The sequence below is a fragment of the Leuciscus leuciscus genome (assembly GCF_965113295.1).
Source record: "Leuciscus leuciscus genome assembly, chromosome: 18".
Lineage (NCBI taxonomy): Eukaryota > Metazoa > Chordata > Actinopteri > Cypriniformes > Leuciscidae > Leuciscus > Leuciscus leuciscus.
The window spans coordinates 26,590,576-26,606,993 of record NC_138742.1 but is presented as its reverse complement, the minus strand read 5'-3'; positions in this window follow the sequence as shown (position 1 = coordinate 26,606,993).

The following is a 16,418-nucleotide window of genomic DNA, read 5'->3' as shown; positions in this document are numbered from 1 at the left end:
AGCGCTTTCAAAGAAGGATCTGTGATCCTGAATTCTGTGTAATGCATGTGGCCGGAAACGCAGGGATGGGATGGGCGGTGATGCCAGTATGCTGATTGTTTTTCTGCAAGTTTGTTTTGGGTCTGTGGACCCGTAGTCATCTCACTTTCCAACCTGAACTGTTGACTTTGGCTTGGTGCGCTCCACAGGTGTTCGCACTGCATGAAAAACACACAGAGAACTGCTCAAAATGACTGATGGCAGGTCTGAGCAGCTGACTGTCACATCTATGGTTGTCTACACCTGCAGAGCTTGTTCAGGGCAAGTTCCCTTCACACCTACCTAGTTCCTTTTTTTCCTTATTGTGCATGTTACTATCAGTGGCGCCGGTGCTTTTCAAGAGGGAAGCATGGCTATCAGTTAATGATAAAATGTGTTGGTCTATTCAAATATATATATTTGTATACAGTACTACACAGTAATTAATGACCTGTGTTTTTGCAACATTTATAAATGCCAAATCAAGATTACGGATTCTAAATTACATGTTATGACTTTAACTAACTGCATCACCACACAATCTGTTTATGATGTTTCCAGCACTGTCTGGGCCTTTTCACACCAGGATGAATGTTCAGTGCGAAAATTTGGTGCGATAAACATTTTAATCTGTATGAGCGGCTGTTAATGCATCTGTTCAGACCGAAACATTGACATGGTGTCAATGAAACAGATCTTTTTTTTTTTTTTACTGAGAGGTGTTCTAATCTCGGTAACACTTTGTTTTGATGGTCCCTTTTGAACATTCTGTTGACTATAAGAAACTTTGCAACTACATGTCAACTAGCTCTCATTAGAGTATGGGAAGACTGTCTGTTTAATATCTGCTAACTCTTTATTGTATTGGTCCGCCAACAGACATTCTTCTGACTATAAGTAACTTTGCAACTACATGTCAACTTATTATAACCCTAACCCTACCAGTCTACTTATACTCTAATGAGAGTTAGTAGGCATGTAGGTGCAAAGTTACTTATAGTCAATAGAATGTGTTAAAGGGACCATCAAAATAAAGTGAAACCCTAATCTCTCTTCCACAGCTTTGCGAATAAAGTTGGCCAGCCAATGAGATTTATGCTTTTGGTCACATGCCTAGAGTTGCTGCTGTAATATAAAAATATACAACTTGGTGGCGATCAAGCGGCACTCTTGTCTCTTTACTGTTGTATTTGATTTTGTTTTTGATTAACACTATCGTGAAGACAAAAATCTGAACTTCTGTTGGTCAACGGCAATATTTGTTTACTTTTTCTTTCTTTTTTTTAACTATTACTATATATTTAAATTATTTGCGGTCTGATGCAATATTCTGCCCATTTAAGAGCTCAGCCATACAGCAGAGTTGCTGGTCCATCATGCTTTGTCTGAAAGTTATCTTCCAGTAGTAAGTTATGAAGGTTAACAGGTATCAAGGCACGTCAGAATCCAGTCCCAACATGATTTGTTCTTTTGGGATCAAATCTTTGCTCTATTGATTTCAAATGTGTGTAATTTTAACATTAGGTAAAATACTTAAATTATGAAGTGTAATATTTATTATATACCATTTATTTGTACATAGACAAACATTTCAATGTCACATTTTTTAGGACATTTTAGGGGAAGTCCGACCATAGGGGTTTTCGTACCGGGTGGTTCTAGGAACTTAGTTCTAGGAACTATGAATAGGTTCCTCTGGTGCGAAAGCCCCTAGTTCTAGGAACTTAGTTCTAGGAACTAGCCACCAGTGTGGTTCCCCGAGAACTAATGGTTCCCTTAGGAACATTTTCCTGGTTGCATTCGCACCGCCAGTAGGGACTCTGAAGTGATGTAAGCCACGCTTGTTGTTGTGACTTTTATTTTGACGGCGCGGTGGACCTATATTTTGACGGCACTGAGAGCTCAAAGCCTGAGCAAACAGCGCTCGCATTCTCCATGTTTATTAGTTTACAATCTGTCTAACAGTTCTGTCTAAAACATTATTATATAGAACTGTTATACTTAGAAAGACAGTATATGAAAAAGCATTAGCGTATGCCGTGTGGTTGATATTCAGTGTTGCTAGCTGAGCAGAAATACATAACTTTGTTTGGCTTGGTCCCCTCAAAGTTGCGTTGGATTTTCTCCTCAGCGTAAAGGTTAAGAGGTCCATCTATCACTGTTTTCCATGTTCATAGAGTTAGTTTCTGGAGTAAATATATAGGCTATAATCTGCGTGTATACATAGCTTTTTTTAAATGGCGGGTGCTGGTGTTTCGCGCGTGTTCGGCCAATATCCGAACACTAACGTCACTGGTAGTTCCTATAGTGCTGGTTTAGACCCGACTCTGAAGTAGGAGCTAAATTAGCTCCTCCAATAGGAGTTCCTAGAACTAAAATCGTTCCTTGTTCCTGCGGTGCAAACACTCTAAAAAACAAAAGCCCCTCATGACTATCCAAATGGACCATAGCTCTGAGAGACGTCCAGCATGAATTATTTCATTGCCCACTTCATCAAGGGACCAGCCTTCTCCTGGTCAGGCTTACCTGACATATTTTTGAAATATGAAGCTGCTAAGTAGTCCTAAGTGCCACGCTGAAAGCTCTGCTGGAGTGCTTAAGAGACTGAAGTGGTCCTCACTCTTTTCAGCGAGTGTGGTGGAAGTATATTATCATTGGTGAAGAAAAAACAAACATATGATTTGAAATGTAAATGGTGCCAGCCAGGTGCTATTCTGATAGGGTTGCAGATGGTTAGAAAAAAAAAATGATGCTAATGCTAATTATATACTGCAACTAACCATAATCATGCAAAAATAAAATAGCATACAGGGTTAAACGAGAGAAAAGGCTTCTTATAGTTATAGTTATTGATGTAAAGTCCAATCAAACTCAATTGTATGTTGACAGATGGACATGCCCTCATCCTAAAAATACATGAAGAAAACGATTCAAAGTATAAAAAAACCCCCCAAAAAACCACCTAGACTACATAAAATATGGGTACTTTTGTGTGTGTGTGATTTTTACTATGATTTTGAGGCCTGTTTTGAGACATCTTTCATCGTCAGCCACCCAACTCTAGCATTAAAGGGGTTTGATTGTATTAGCCTGTCAAATTTTCGCAATCCCATTTGTGTGATTAAGAGGCAAGCTACCATTGTCAGCATTCAAACACACATGAAGTCGAGGTAATCAGAATGTCTTGAAAACATTGCAGCTAACATGTGCGGACATGTTCAGCTTTCTTCTAGTAGGTGACACTGCCTGGCAGGTTCAGCTCAGGACACTGAGTTTCATTTGGCAGTCTGGTCAAAGTAGAGCATAATAAAATGCCCTGTCGTTCAAGAGCAAGATAAATACATAGCTGAGTATGTGTTTGAGACAGGCTCAATAGTGTCTCTGTACAAACAACAGAGCAGCTGATTGTCCTGGTTATTGCCAGTTATTCATCAACAATGGCCCCGCCTGTAAAACGCCGGTCAAGTCAGGACACATGTCTCTAACCCAGATTCTCAGAGGGAGAGACAGGGCTCCGAGAAATAGCTACATCACAACATGCCAGCCCGAGCCCTGAGGCCTTCATGTTGTTGCAACATTGGAAAGAAAATCATGGAAAGGGTGCAGGTGATGATCTATAAAAGTAAAATATAGTGACATTTAATGTTTAATATGACATCTTTATATGGTCTACAGTATAGACTGTCTGTGTTTACTGAAATGAGTCAATGTAGTATGTTTGTGCCTTCAGTGCAACTCGGGACACTTACAGGCAGAAATTTTCTTAAATGCTACATCCACTGCTTATGCAAATATGGAATATTTTCATATATATATATATATATATATATATATATTGTTGGCTACATAAAATAAATCAACAGTGTACATATTTCCATATATTAACATGCTTTTTATTTGTCCAATACGTTTCCTCAAGACTATGCCAGTATATAATTTTATAGTAAAAAAGACATTAGAATTGTGAAGTTTGATTCATTTCTGTGAATCTGCTCTCCATTTCAATGAAAAACAAAATGCTGATTCATTTACATTTAGCAGATGTTTCCATTCAAACTGGTTTCCAGTGCATTCTAGGAATAGGTTATCAGTTTGTGCGTCCCAAAGGTATTGACCGTGGCATTGCTGGTGTCCTGCTTTACTAGTTAAGCTACAGGAATACCAATTCAGTCATTTGTTAGTGTCATTATTAAAAATGGACTTATTAACTTGGTAAATTATACTAAATTTATACTTGATAATTTATTCTATTATTTTTTTTTTTACTAAAACCTTTTTTAAACAAGCAAATATTGCTGTTAATCAGCGTTGAGAAAAGTAACTTTTAAAAGTAATGTGTTACAATATTGTGTTACACCCTAAAAGTAACTAATTGTGTTACTTAGTTACTTTGCGTTAATGCGTTACATTACTTTTATGTAACTTTTTCTCACCTGGGCTGGGCTAACTTGTTTGTTTGTTCTTTAAAAAGTTATATTTTTGGCAAATGTCAAGGGCCTTTCACACCAAAAATTAACAAACAAACCTTTCAGCTGTGCTGCCATTCTGGATCGCAAAAGAACAGGATTCAGAAGAATAAAGTTCTATACTTTTACTTCAGCAATAAAACCAACAAAATTAAACTATGGAAGCTTGTTTCCGCCACAGAATAAAACATTTTAAAAGATAATTGCGACTTTTTATCTCACAATTGCGAGTTAACATCTTGCAATTCTGACTTTTTTTTTTTCGCAATTGCAAGTTTCTATCTAGCAATTCTGACTGAAAAGTGAATGCATGCTCACATTTAATCTACAACTATACAATAACCGTTGTGTTTTTAATTTTTAATTGTTCAATAGTTTAAATTGTGTTTTAATTTAATTGTTGTTAAAGGCAGAAAAATATCAAGGTTAATTATTTTATCTATGTTGGCTAGTTTAGCAAGAAGCATTTACTAATGTTCTAAACCCGCAGTATCCTGATATCTCTGTGTTTAAGTTTTACTTTTGAATAAACTAATACAATTTCTTCCCACCATACCCCTACTCTTAAGTAGCACCATCATGTTCTGTTAACTGACCGACATAATATACTCACCAAAGGAACTGATAAGAGTAGCATAAGGGTCTAATGTTGTATAATTTAACTAGGGAATCATTACAAAAATGACTTGCTTATACAATTTATTTTTGCATAGACTTCTGCATTGGAGAAACAGGTGTGTTTATTCAGCTAGGTTCAGAGCAGTACAGTCGCCCCAACTATAAATATCTTTAGTTAATGAGTAACCCCTGCTACATATCTGAACCACAAAGGGCATGACAGATCTATCCACTCATTTATGAGACCTGTATGTAAGATTGTTTCACAGCAACAGCTGTTATTATAATTCTGTTTGGCTCAAAATGTATGAAACACGAGCTGAACAAATGTGTATGTACAATGCATTTTTAATAAAATCACTCTCATATACATTATTGCATTCAAAGCTACAATATGTATTTTTGTTTCACAGCTAGTGTTCTTACAATAACAAAGGTGTAGATTGATGACGCAGTGATAAGCGGAATCATGGAACTTGTCGTCATGCTGATGGATCTAATAATGTTTATGGATGAGTGAATACATTCATGTTTTTTAACGTGACTGTGGTATGAAGCAGGTCGCGATTGTATGAGAGACAGATATCAGCGCCACACGCGAGTCCCACGGATATAAAGGAATGAGGACATTTAATTCTACCGAACTACCGGCAAGTGCTGAATTACTACTCAAACAGGTCAGTTTATGTAACAAATTTAACTTGTGAGGTAACGCAGCGCTGTTTCACTTGAGCCGCGTTTCCACCGCAGGAACTTTCCCCAGGAACTAGGAACTTTGGGCTGGTACTCGATGTGTTTACACCGCAGGAACCAGGGTCTAAATGAAGTTCCGGGTAAATATTTCCCCCTCCGATAGTCCCTGCTCATGAGGTAGTACTTTTTCAAAGTTCAGGAACTTTCAGGGGTGGGACTTGTGCGCTGCACAAGCTGATTGGTTGTGTTCACGCCGCATTTTGGTTGGATGACTCCACGCAGCATTTATTTATTTTGAACCTCCCTTTTAAAAAAATCTATTGCGGTTCGTGTCGTGGCTTCATGCAGTAAGAGTTGTCTGTCTGCAAATATGGAATTTAATTAAAAAAACTGGTGGACTGACGATGAGTTTCAGGCTTTATTAAGGGTATTTGTGGAAGAGGAAACTTTCTGCGCGTTCGTCCCAGCCATCTCACGGTCAATGTCCGCACTAGCTGATAACATACAAATTTTATATCTAACATTAGCATTACGAGCTTACTGAACACGCTTTATCAGTGCTCGTCTCTTTTCTGCCACAGCTTTTATTATTAAGTCATTATGTTTACACATTGTCATATATTGCAAGGCACTCCAAACCATGTTACAAATTTACTATAACAGGATTGAAATAGCGCTTTGAGGTTAGTAACAAACAACTATTTACAAGACTATTCACTATTTATGATTGATAGACGGGGTTCAGGCTTTTTTTTAAGCGTATTTGCGAAAGAGGAAATTTTTGCGCGTTCGTCCCAGGCATCTCACAATAACTGATAACATACGTTGTCTAATTTTATACGCATACGAGCTTTCTGAACACGCTTTAGTATCAGTGCTCGTCTATTTTGTTTTGTTAATTACCTTGTTAGTAAACCAATACATACCTGCAGCACAGTTTGAATCTCCTCCATACTTATAAATGTGGCGCTCAAAACTGATTACTGTCCGTCGCAGACTGGGAGGAGCAGTTGCGCGCAGTTTACCTTCCCGGTACTTTAGACCGTGGTGTAAACGCAGAAAGCAACCGGTCTGGGGCAAAAAAAGTTCCTGGGACAAATTGTTCCGGGTAATTTCGGTGGAAACGCGGCTTTGGTCTACACTATCATACTAAACTGCACTTGAGTGTGTTGAAAGTTATAATGTTATTCTATGTGTTAGTTTGTTGGCTATATGAGACTAGCAGTAAGCTAGATCAACATTAGAATAACATACTGATCATATTCTAACATTTCATCATATTGAGCTATATAACATTGATTTGTTTTATGTACAGTACATTTGCTCACCTGTCTAATAAAGTACATGCAAGAGCGGCGTCTCTGTGATGTCCAAGTTTGTCGCGGAGCTCTCGGCATCTCGAAAACGCGTGAGCGTGCCGCTAGACGTAACGCAGTTGTCCATGTCTGTCGCCATGGTTACTATGGCAGTACAAGCGGAAACCAGGGATAACGCGGATATTACGTCACTGCCAGGCAACAAGGGACACGGGACCTGTTTAAAATTGTGAATTTCTATGAATTTACAAATTCTTGGAAACATTTAGGATAATGTAAGTACACAATTGAAAGAAATATATAACACTGTCCAAGTGGTTTTTAGATATTTTGATACACAATTCTTACATATTGTACCTTTAATTGGTCATTTAATTAAACATTTGCATTTAATTAATAATTGTATTTTGTACCCATACATAAAGCCATTCTTATATAAATTATTGTATTCAGCTCATAGTTATAATTGAGGCCCAATATATTTTAGTTTCCCTTTCAAGGGGAAACGCTGCATCATTTGCTGACACCACTGCTGACACCTTTCATGGGGAACCATGGGGACACATCCTGCGGAAACCAATGTCTGAAGCACATGTGAAATAACGGAAATCTTGTTGGCTGATGGCAGTCCTATGTCATCACAAAAAGGGTGTCTGCTTTACACATCAGCTTTGTTGTCTTCAGGAAGCCACTTTGTTTGTATGTGAGTGTCTGTCATAGCACGTTCTGCTCTCGAGGGAGCTTGATGCACTCATTGTGATGCATTTGCAGTAGGAAGATCTGTTCTTCTCATTTGGCTCTTGAGGGAGCTGAATGCTCTCATTGCGATGCATTCGCAGTAGGAAGCTCCGCTCTTGCTTGACTCTCGAGGGATGAAAATCAAGCATCTGAGCACCTCGCGGTTTGGGTCCCACGGCTGCCGAGGTGGCAAGGTGGGATCGATCATGGGGGTTGTAGGTGAAGCATTTGGAGCAGTCTGACAAGGGTATTTCCTTTCTTTGGGCTTCTCCTGCTAGCTCCATTGCTCTAATGTTGAGTCAGGAAGCAAGCCTCTTCTGATCTGGTTGAGAGCATGTTATGGGTCTGATTGGGCAGAGCTTGATACAGGTGTTCCTCTTTCTCTTCTCCTGACTCTTGAGTACCATTTTTGCATTAGGTAGCCCGCCCGAGTTCTTCTGATCCAAATGGATATCTATTGAAAAAAATAAATAAATAGGAGTGTGGAGGCTATGATCCGCGCCACGGCCAGGTTTAGTTACCTGGTCGGGCACTAAGCAGGTTTGATCAAACAAACACTTATTTCCTAGGTCATTGGCGTCCCCTCCTGTAAGCCTCCCTAATGTAGACTTGCATGTCCCTGAGGAAGTGACTTTGACAGTGTTGAGTCACTGCAAATTTTGGCTATGTTCACATTGTCAGTACTAATCCGATTATTTGTGTATCCGATTGGAATCTGATCTAAATTATTGACCGTCCACACTGTGTATCGGCGACTGTTCAGATCCATTTTTGTGTCCCGCGGCACTCTTTGTTTTCCGGAATATTTGTATTGGTTTCTCTGACAATGACGTTGCATTGGTAAGCATATGCCAAAAACAAAAACAGCTGGAGTGGTTTGCAATAGAGATCTTGTCTTATTTACAACATGCCAATATGTAGCCACCAGGGGTGAAATTGTTCTTTGTAAAAAATGTAACTGTACCGTTCTCCACCCACGGAAAAGCAGATAAGAGCAGATAGCTCCTCTAGCTCACATGCAGAAGGGACCTGCTTAAGATTTACATCCTGCTATTGCGAAGGCTTAGGACTGGGAAAAGCCAGCAGTGTATAGTCACGATAAGCATGACCTGCTGTTTTACCCAATGTTCTCTCTCCAAAAAGAAAAAAGAAAAAAAGGGAGGTAGACGAGCAGATGTGTCTGCTTGTTTGCCCAGAGAAGGGAAGTCATTAGAAGGTGGCCAGTCGCAGTGAGATTTTTCGACCCACTCTCCTGTCTGCACCCCACCCCCACCCCTTTCAGTGGAGGCACTACATAGTAGTATAACATTGGTGTATACTTCCCTGATGTCAAGGAGTGTTGAGCAATCTTTCCGATATAAAGTTGACTAGTAGTGGTTATATTATACGATTCCTTTCTTTTGGATGCCCTCCATCCAGTACTCCCTCCCTGGTGATCTGCAAGGAATGGGTGATTAGCTGAGAGGAAAGCGCTGGCAGGTGAGTTTGAATGTGGTCTATGTCCACTGTCTCACTTGTCACCCTACCAAACTTTTCAAATTGAGGCTTAAAACCCCATTGGGGCCTTAACTTCGGTTAGTTTACTCATTGTTTAGAGCGGGACAAATGAGAGCTGAGGTGTACTAAGCTGCAAGAAGTGGCACGCTCTCTTAAATGTCACCCTCCCCCAATCTATCAGATTGGGTATTAAAGCAAGGCTACGCTCCTTAGAAATATCTGTTAGGTTGAGTGTGAAAGATAAAAATCTGTCACCCCAGACTGGGGGTTAATGTAGGTTTGGGCTCCCTGGAAGGTACCCTTATGAGAATAGAGCTCGACAGGTGAAATTAAATGTGGTCTATGTCCACTCTCACACCTGTCGCAGGGTTATGGGCTCCCCTCTCTAGCTTTGGTTGGTCTACTCATTGTAGAGCTGGACAGGTAAGAGCTGAGGTGGACTAAGTCACAAGAAGCAGCCCACTCTTTCATCTGTCGCCCTTCCCAATCTATAAGATTGAGTATTCAGGAAGGCTTATGCTCCTTATGAACCTCTATGGTTAAGCTTGACAGATAGAGTCTGTCGCCCACCCCAGTTCATTGGCTGGGGATTAAAGCAAGGTTATGCTCTCTGGTAGGTATCCTTAAGAGTAGAACTCGACAGGTGACATTAAATGATGATGTCCACTCTTTCACCTGTCATCCTGCCCAATTTGTCATATTGGGTATTAAAGCAGGCTTTTGCTCATTTGTGAATCTGTAAGGTTGAACCTGATAGATGGAAGCTGTTTCCCTCTCCAATTCATCGACTGGTGTTTAAAGAAGAGTTGTGCTCCCTGGCAGGTATCATTTAAGAGTAGAGCTAGACCAGTGAATTGTATGAGGCTATGTCTGCTCTCTCACCTGTCGTCCTCCCCAATATATCATATTGGGTGTTAAAGCAGGGCTATGCTCCTTTGTGAATATCTGTAAGGTTGAGCTTGACAGATGAAAGCTGTCGCCCTTCCCAGTTCTTTGACTGGGGTTAAAGTAGGGTTGGGCTCCCTGGCAGGAGAAGATTACGAGTAGAGCTTGACAGTTGAAATCAACTATGGATGGAAACTTCCACTCTCTCACTTGTAGTCCTCGCCAAATTATCATATTGGGTATTGAAGCAGGATTATGCTGCTGTGGGTTGATCCCCATTCCCAGGCTACTCGAAGGTCGGCGCAGGTCTTTGACAGGGCAGAATGGTCGGTATCGTTGTTAGCAAACCATTCTCTGTTGCCTCTCCAGCTCATTAGACTGGACAATCAAAGAAGCTGATACATTTTCCCTCGCACACTCCTTTTGGTACGCCACTCCCTTAAGGCTTGTGTTGGGGTCTGGTATGATAACATGTAGAGTTGCTATAGAGTTGCTGTGAGCGACTCCTTACTCCATATTTAGCGACTGACACAGCATCTAGTTCCCCTTTCAGGGAACTGGGGTTACACATATAACCCGCGACGTATCTCACCCATAAATGTTCTGTAAGTTTTAGCCAAGACAAACAAAAAATATTTGAAGACCCTTCAAAGAGAAGTGAGCTTGATTGTCCTGAATGTGCAATTGTAGTGTACTTCAAATCTTAAGTATATTTTTTGTAACACTTTAGTTTAGGGTCCAATTCTCACTATGAAGTAGTTGCTTATAAGCATGCATATTACAAGGATATTGGCTGTTTATTAGTACTTATAAAGCACATATTCATGCGTTATTCTGAATGACCATATTCTACATCCCTTAATCCACTCAATACCTAAACTGAACAACTAGCAGTAATTAGGAGTTTATTGAGGCAAAAGTAGTAGTTAATAGTTAGTTATAATGATAATTGGACCCTAAACTAAAGTGTGACCATATATATATAAAAAAAAAACGTCCTAGCAGATAATATTAATGAAATTAAAGGCATGCACGCTTTCATGACTGTTTCTTAACAAACTTAAGTACAATTTTAAAAAGTGCACTTTGTATTAATGCCAAATTAACAGTTCTACTTTAAAGCACATTTTAAATCATTATGTTTTAATAGTCTTTTTTTCATGCTCTAAATAAGTACAATAATGAATAATGGGATAAAAATAAATAAATAAAAACACCTGGGGGAAGACTTGCCTGGAAACACACATAAGGTAACATTCAACAACGATCTGGCACAGGACTGCAAACACAGGGGAATCCATCAAAATCGTCCTCTATACCATTAAATAGGGCACTACTTGAGGGGACAGCCATTTGTAGAGGAGTCCGAAATCATAGTTGACGTTATTGAGTGCACTCATTCAATCCCACATTGCACCGCAATAACGAGTGTACAGCCGATGTATGCTCAACGGCTGTCCGAATTCGCTCACTCGTTTTCATTCACTCCTTCAAGTGAACTGTATTAGTGGACTAATGTAGGGAAAAGTGATTGAGGGTTTAGGGGGTGATTTCAGATTCAGTCAGGGAGAATAAATAGGGAGCAAACAAGTCAAGTCACGAGAGAGGACAGGTGGGGCAAATGAACCAATAATCAAGTAACAAGATGGGCGGGGTTAGACAATCGACAGGAGCGCACATGGCACAAGGAAACACATGACAAGCCATGTGCTCACACCAAACATGACAATAACAAGAGGACATGGCCAGCGAACACAATCGCAAACCATGTGTTAAAACAAGACAGGAACACGCAGCTAATGAAACTCGAAACCGCGCGCTCACACAAGACAAGACAATACAGGAGCGTCAGGCCTCTGTCACAAAACCAAGAATATTGACTAGACTGAAGTGACAGAACTAGGGTTGTTCTGATTCCGATACCAGTATCGGAAATGCCGCCGATATTAATAAAAATTCTGGCATTGGTATCGGCGAGTACTTGTACTCATGTACCAACCCGATACCATTTTCTTAAACAATACCTAGTTATGCACGCTAGCTTTGCTTAACGCTGCAAATCGGAGGTCAATTCTTCTTTGCTGCTCTAAACGGTTGTTGCTTGTGGCAACACAGGAAGTTGCGCTATGTTGCCACAAGCAACCACTGTTTAGAGCAGCGAAGAAGAAATGAAAATGCGTGCGCTAGCAGCTATGTCCACTGTTTGGCAGTATTTCAGACTGGACCAACCAGCCAGTGAAACGGCGACATGTCTCATATGCCATACTGCAATATCGAGGGGTGGCACAAGTATTAGCAACTTCAACACGAGTAACTTAATAAAGCATTTGAAGACACGTCACCCCGCAGAACACGATGGTTACACAAAGGCAAGGGCAGAGAAGGATGAGCCGTACCAAAATCAACAATCTCTGGAAGCTTCATTCAAACAAAGAGAAAAGTTTTCAAAAGACAGCCAACAAGCGATAAATATAACTGACAAAATTATCGAGTTTGTTTTTCTGGATGACCAGTCGCTGTCAGTCGTCGAAAACGTTGGATTTCGCTGCTTAATTGAACATTCGGAGCCCCGGTACAGTTTGCCTGGTCGCAAATACATCTCTGAAACAGCGCTCCCTAAGCTATTCGAGACCGTGCGTGAACACATTTCATATAAACTAAAAGATGTGCTTTACTACCGACATCTGGAGCTGCGACGCGACCCAGCAGTCTTTACTAAGTTTGACAGCACACTGGGTGGACACAGTGATGCCGTCATCTTTTACTCTTCAAAGTGCGCTAACGAGTTTCGCACATACCGGCACGTCCATAGCTGAGTCAATTGAGGGGATGCTTATGAATTGGAATATCTCTAAGTCCCGTGTTCATGTTATTTTGCACGACAACGCAAGCAACATGAAAAAAGCCATGGACGAGTTGGATGTGTCAAGTTAAGGGTGCTTCGCACACTCTCTCCAACTGGTGGTACACGAAGGCTTATGATCACAGAGAAGTGTGAGTGATGCGCTGGTGAACTGTAGGAGGATAGTCGGCCATTTCAAACACTCGCCATTGGCCACAACACACCTGGAGGATATTCAGAGAGATCTAAAATTGCCCACCAAACAAGACGCAACAAGACGTGGTGACGAGGTAGAATAGTACTTTTTATATGGTAGAGAGTTTACTTGAGCAGAAGCGGCCGATTTCAGCATACGGAGCTGATCACGACCTGCCAGCCACATTGACAGCCAACTAGTGGGCTTTGTTGGAAAAAACTGTCACTGTTTTGGCACCATTTGAGGAAAACAAATCAGCTCCTCCACCTCATCTGTAGCGGAAGTCATCCCCTCAGTTAAAGTTCTAAAACGGGAGACCCAGGAGGACACCGGTATAAAAACAATGAAAACTACCCTTCTTGAGGCCGTCAAAAAACGATTCGCAACTATCGAAGAAGAACCCTAGTATGCAGTTGCAGCTCTCTTGGATCCACGTTTCAAAGACAGTTATGTCTATTAAAAATTTTCTTCATGTCCATATTGATTATTGTCATTGCCATACTGAGTATATTAGTTCACTTGTTATATATTATTTTAAATGGTACTGTATAAATGCTATTTTCAAAAACTTTTTACACTTAATTTAAAAATCACAGATGCATTACGTCTGTGACCACCACACCAAAGGCTACTTTGGGGGAGGTTATTTATTTTGTTACATTTATTTATTGTTTTTCATTCTTGTTTCTTTCAGTTACTTCTCAAGTGCAGACAACATCAAGAATGCAAAGTATGCTCTGACAGTAGAGATGGAGAAGATTGAGAAGTCACTGAAAATGTCCACCACAACTGTAGCAGAGACAATAGCAGAAAACCCCAAGAAAACTCCACGAATGGAAGTGCAGGTAGGCTACAGCAGCAGCAGCAGCAGAGAGAGTAGCTTGAAGGACCTGTTTGAGGAAATCCTACAGGAGCATGATGAGGAACATGGCGCAGGTACAACAAGCACACGTTCAACTTTAGACATATGCGATGGAGCAAACTATCTTACACTCAGACATGCAGCCAGTACTGGGCAGTTAACCAAGTTCGGTTTGTCACTCTGGCTGCCACTGCTGCAAAGTTTCTCTGCGCCCCTGGTACCAGTGTGGACAGTGAGAGACTGTTCAGCACAGCATCTAACATTGTGGATGCAAGGAGAAACAGGCTAGGAGGAGAGAGAGATCTGAAATGCTCATTTTCCTGAAGAACTTGCCATTGTTATTGAAATTGTGAGCAATACTAAGTTCCCACAGCAGTGTGTGTAACCTAGTTTAAGTTACTTGAAATATGTATATTTTCATTCTGGGTTTAATACTGCTCTTGTTGAATCTTAACTTGTTTAGTTGAGGTTTATTTGTACTCTATTACTCAAGTCTCTTATTTCACTACATTGTGGCTGCACTTAGTTTAAAGGCCTAATTAGATTGAGTATAAGTTACTGTTGCACTTTTTTTGTACTTTTGTATTTAAAAACTGAAATGCTGTTTATTTAACAAAATTGTTTCTGGACTTTAAGTTTTAAAGGGATTATTTTCTTATATTATTCATATATTTAGATTCCTAGATTTATTTTTTTATACAGTTATATTGTAAAACTAAAATAGCTTTTTGAGTTTACAGTATTAGATTTGTGGCTGCATTTGAAGTTATTTTTCAATTAAGAAAAAATAAATAATACATTACTGTGAAATGTATGTCAGATAATAAAAATACTCCAGTTCGCTGTATGTATTTGTTCATGTTTTAGTAAGGGATAAGTCTGAAGCACACCATAAAATAATTATATCAATTCATACAGGGCTAGTATGAATTGCAGCTGTATAGATACACACCCAGGCATTGGATCAGTCCTCGGTATCGGCCGAAACCCTGAGTCCAGGTATCGGAATCGGTATCGGGAAGGGAAAAAAGGGTATCGGAACATCTCTAGACAGAACCCTGACAATTTCATATTACATTTAAAGATACTATATTTTAATTGTACAAAATTTCAACTTCATCATTAAATACACAAATGTATAATTGCGTAATGTGTAAATGTGTAATATATATATATCATTACATTGTTTGGAGCATAAGGAACAAATGGAAAAAAACTAATTATTCATATGTTGTGCTATGCTCTGTAGAGGCACCAGGGCTCAGTTAAGAAAAATCCTACTTAAGTGTGTCAAAAAGCACTCTTAAGTTCAACTAATTGCATTTTATATAAATTTCATTTAATTGAAAATGTTACATTCACTGCTTACTTAAGTATATTCTTCATATAGTATTTTATTTCCATAATAAGTACACATTTATTTGCTAAATTGTATTTCTTTTTCACAAGGGGAAAGTTAGTTAGTTCAGAAGATAGAAACAATAGTAGCACAATGTGAATGTATTTGTTGATACACAACTCACGTGTGTGTGGATATAGCGAGAGGGCAGGAGCATTTGAGAACGCCCCGAGGGAGAAATGTGCACTTGTTCACACTGCCCTCCATCTGCTCTCTATGAGGACGTCAGCATGACAGAATATGCCATCTTTCAAGCGCGAGGAGCCTGTTGTACTGTAATGACAAATCATCTGACAGCCCTTTATTAGAAAGGAGAACACCTCCCGTGTGCCTTTTGTTCCTTTTCATTATATCGCCTTCTCTCCTCTTTGTTTAACACCCTCCCTCTTTTGTATTTGTGTGTGTGTGTGTGTGTGTGTGTGTGTGTGTGTGTGTGTGTGTGTGTGTGTGTGTGTGTGTGTGTGTGTGTGTGTGTGTGTGTGTGTGCAGAATAAGGCACATACTGCTCTGCTTTTCAATCCCCTAAGGACGTTATATTATCTGTTGTTTCTCATTTACTTTTGTTTGATTTTCTTCAATGCAGAGCATACTGTACCCTGAAAAACTGTCACGGTGTGCATAACCCTGGACATGATGTTATACCTTGAGAAAGATTAGTCTTAGGCTCTGTTCCAAAACCTAGTGAGCTGCATAATTTAGCTGTTAGCGTGTTCCTAAAAGCTAACAATTTAACATAAAACATGTATCATAAAACATGTATCATGCACAAACATTGAGTCTAAATACTCTGAACAATTTTTTGAGATTAATTCGAGAGCAAATGGAGACTTTTGCTCCAGCTCTCAAATGTTTCTCCGGTGAAAACGACCCCAATAATATCAGATCTTT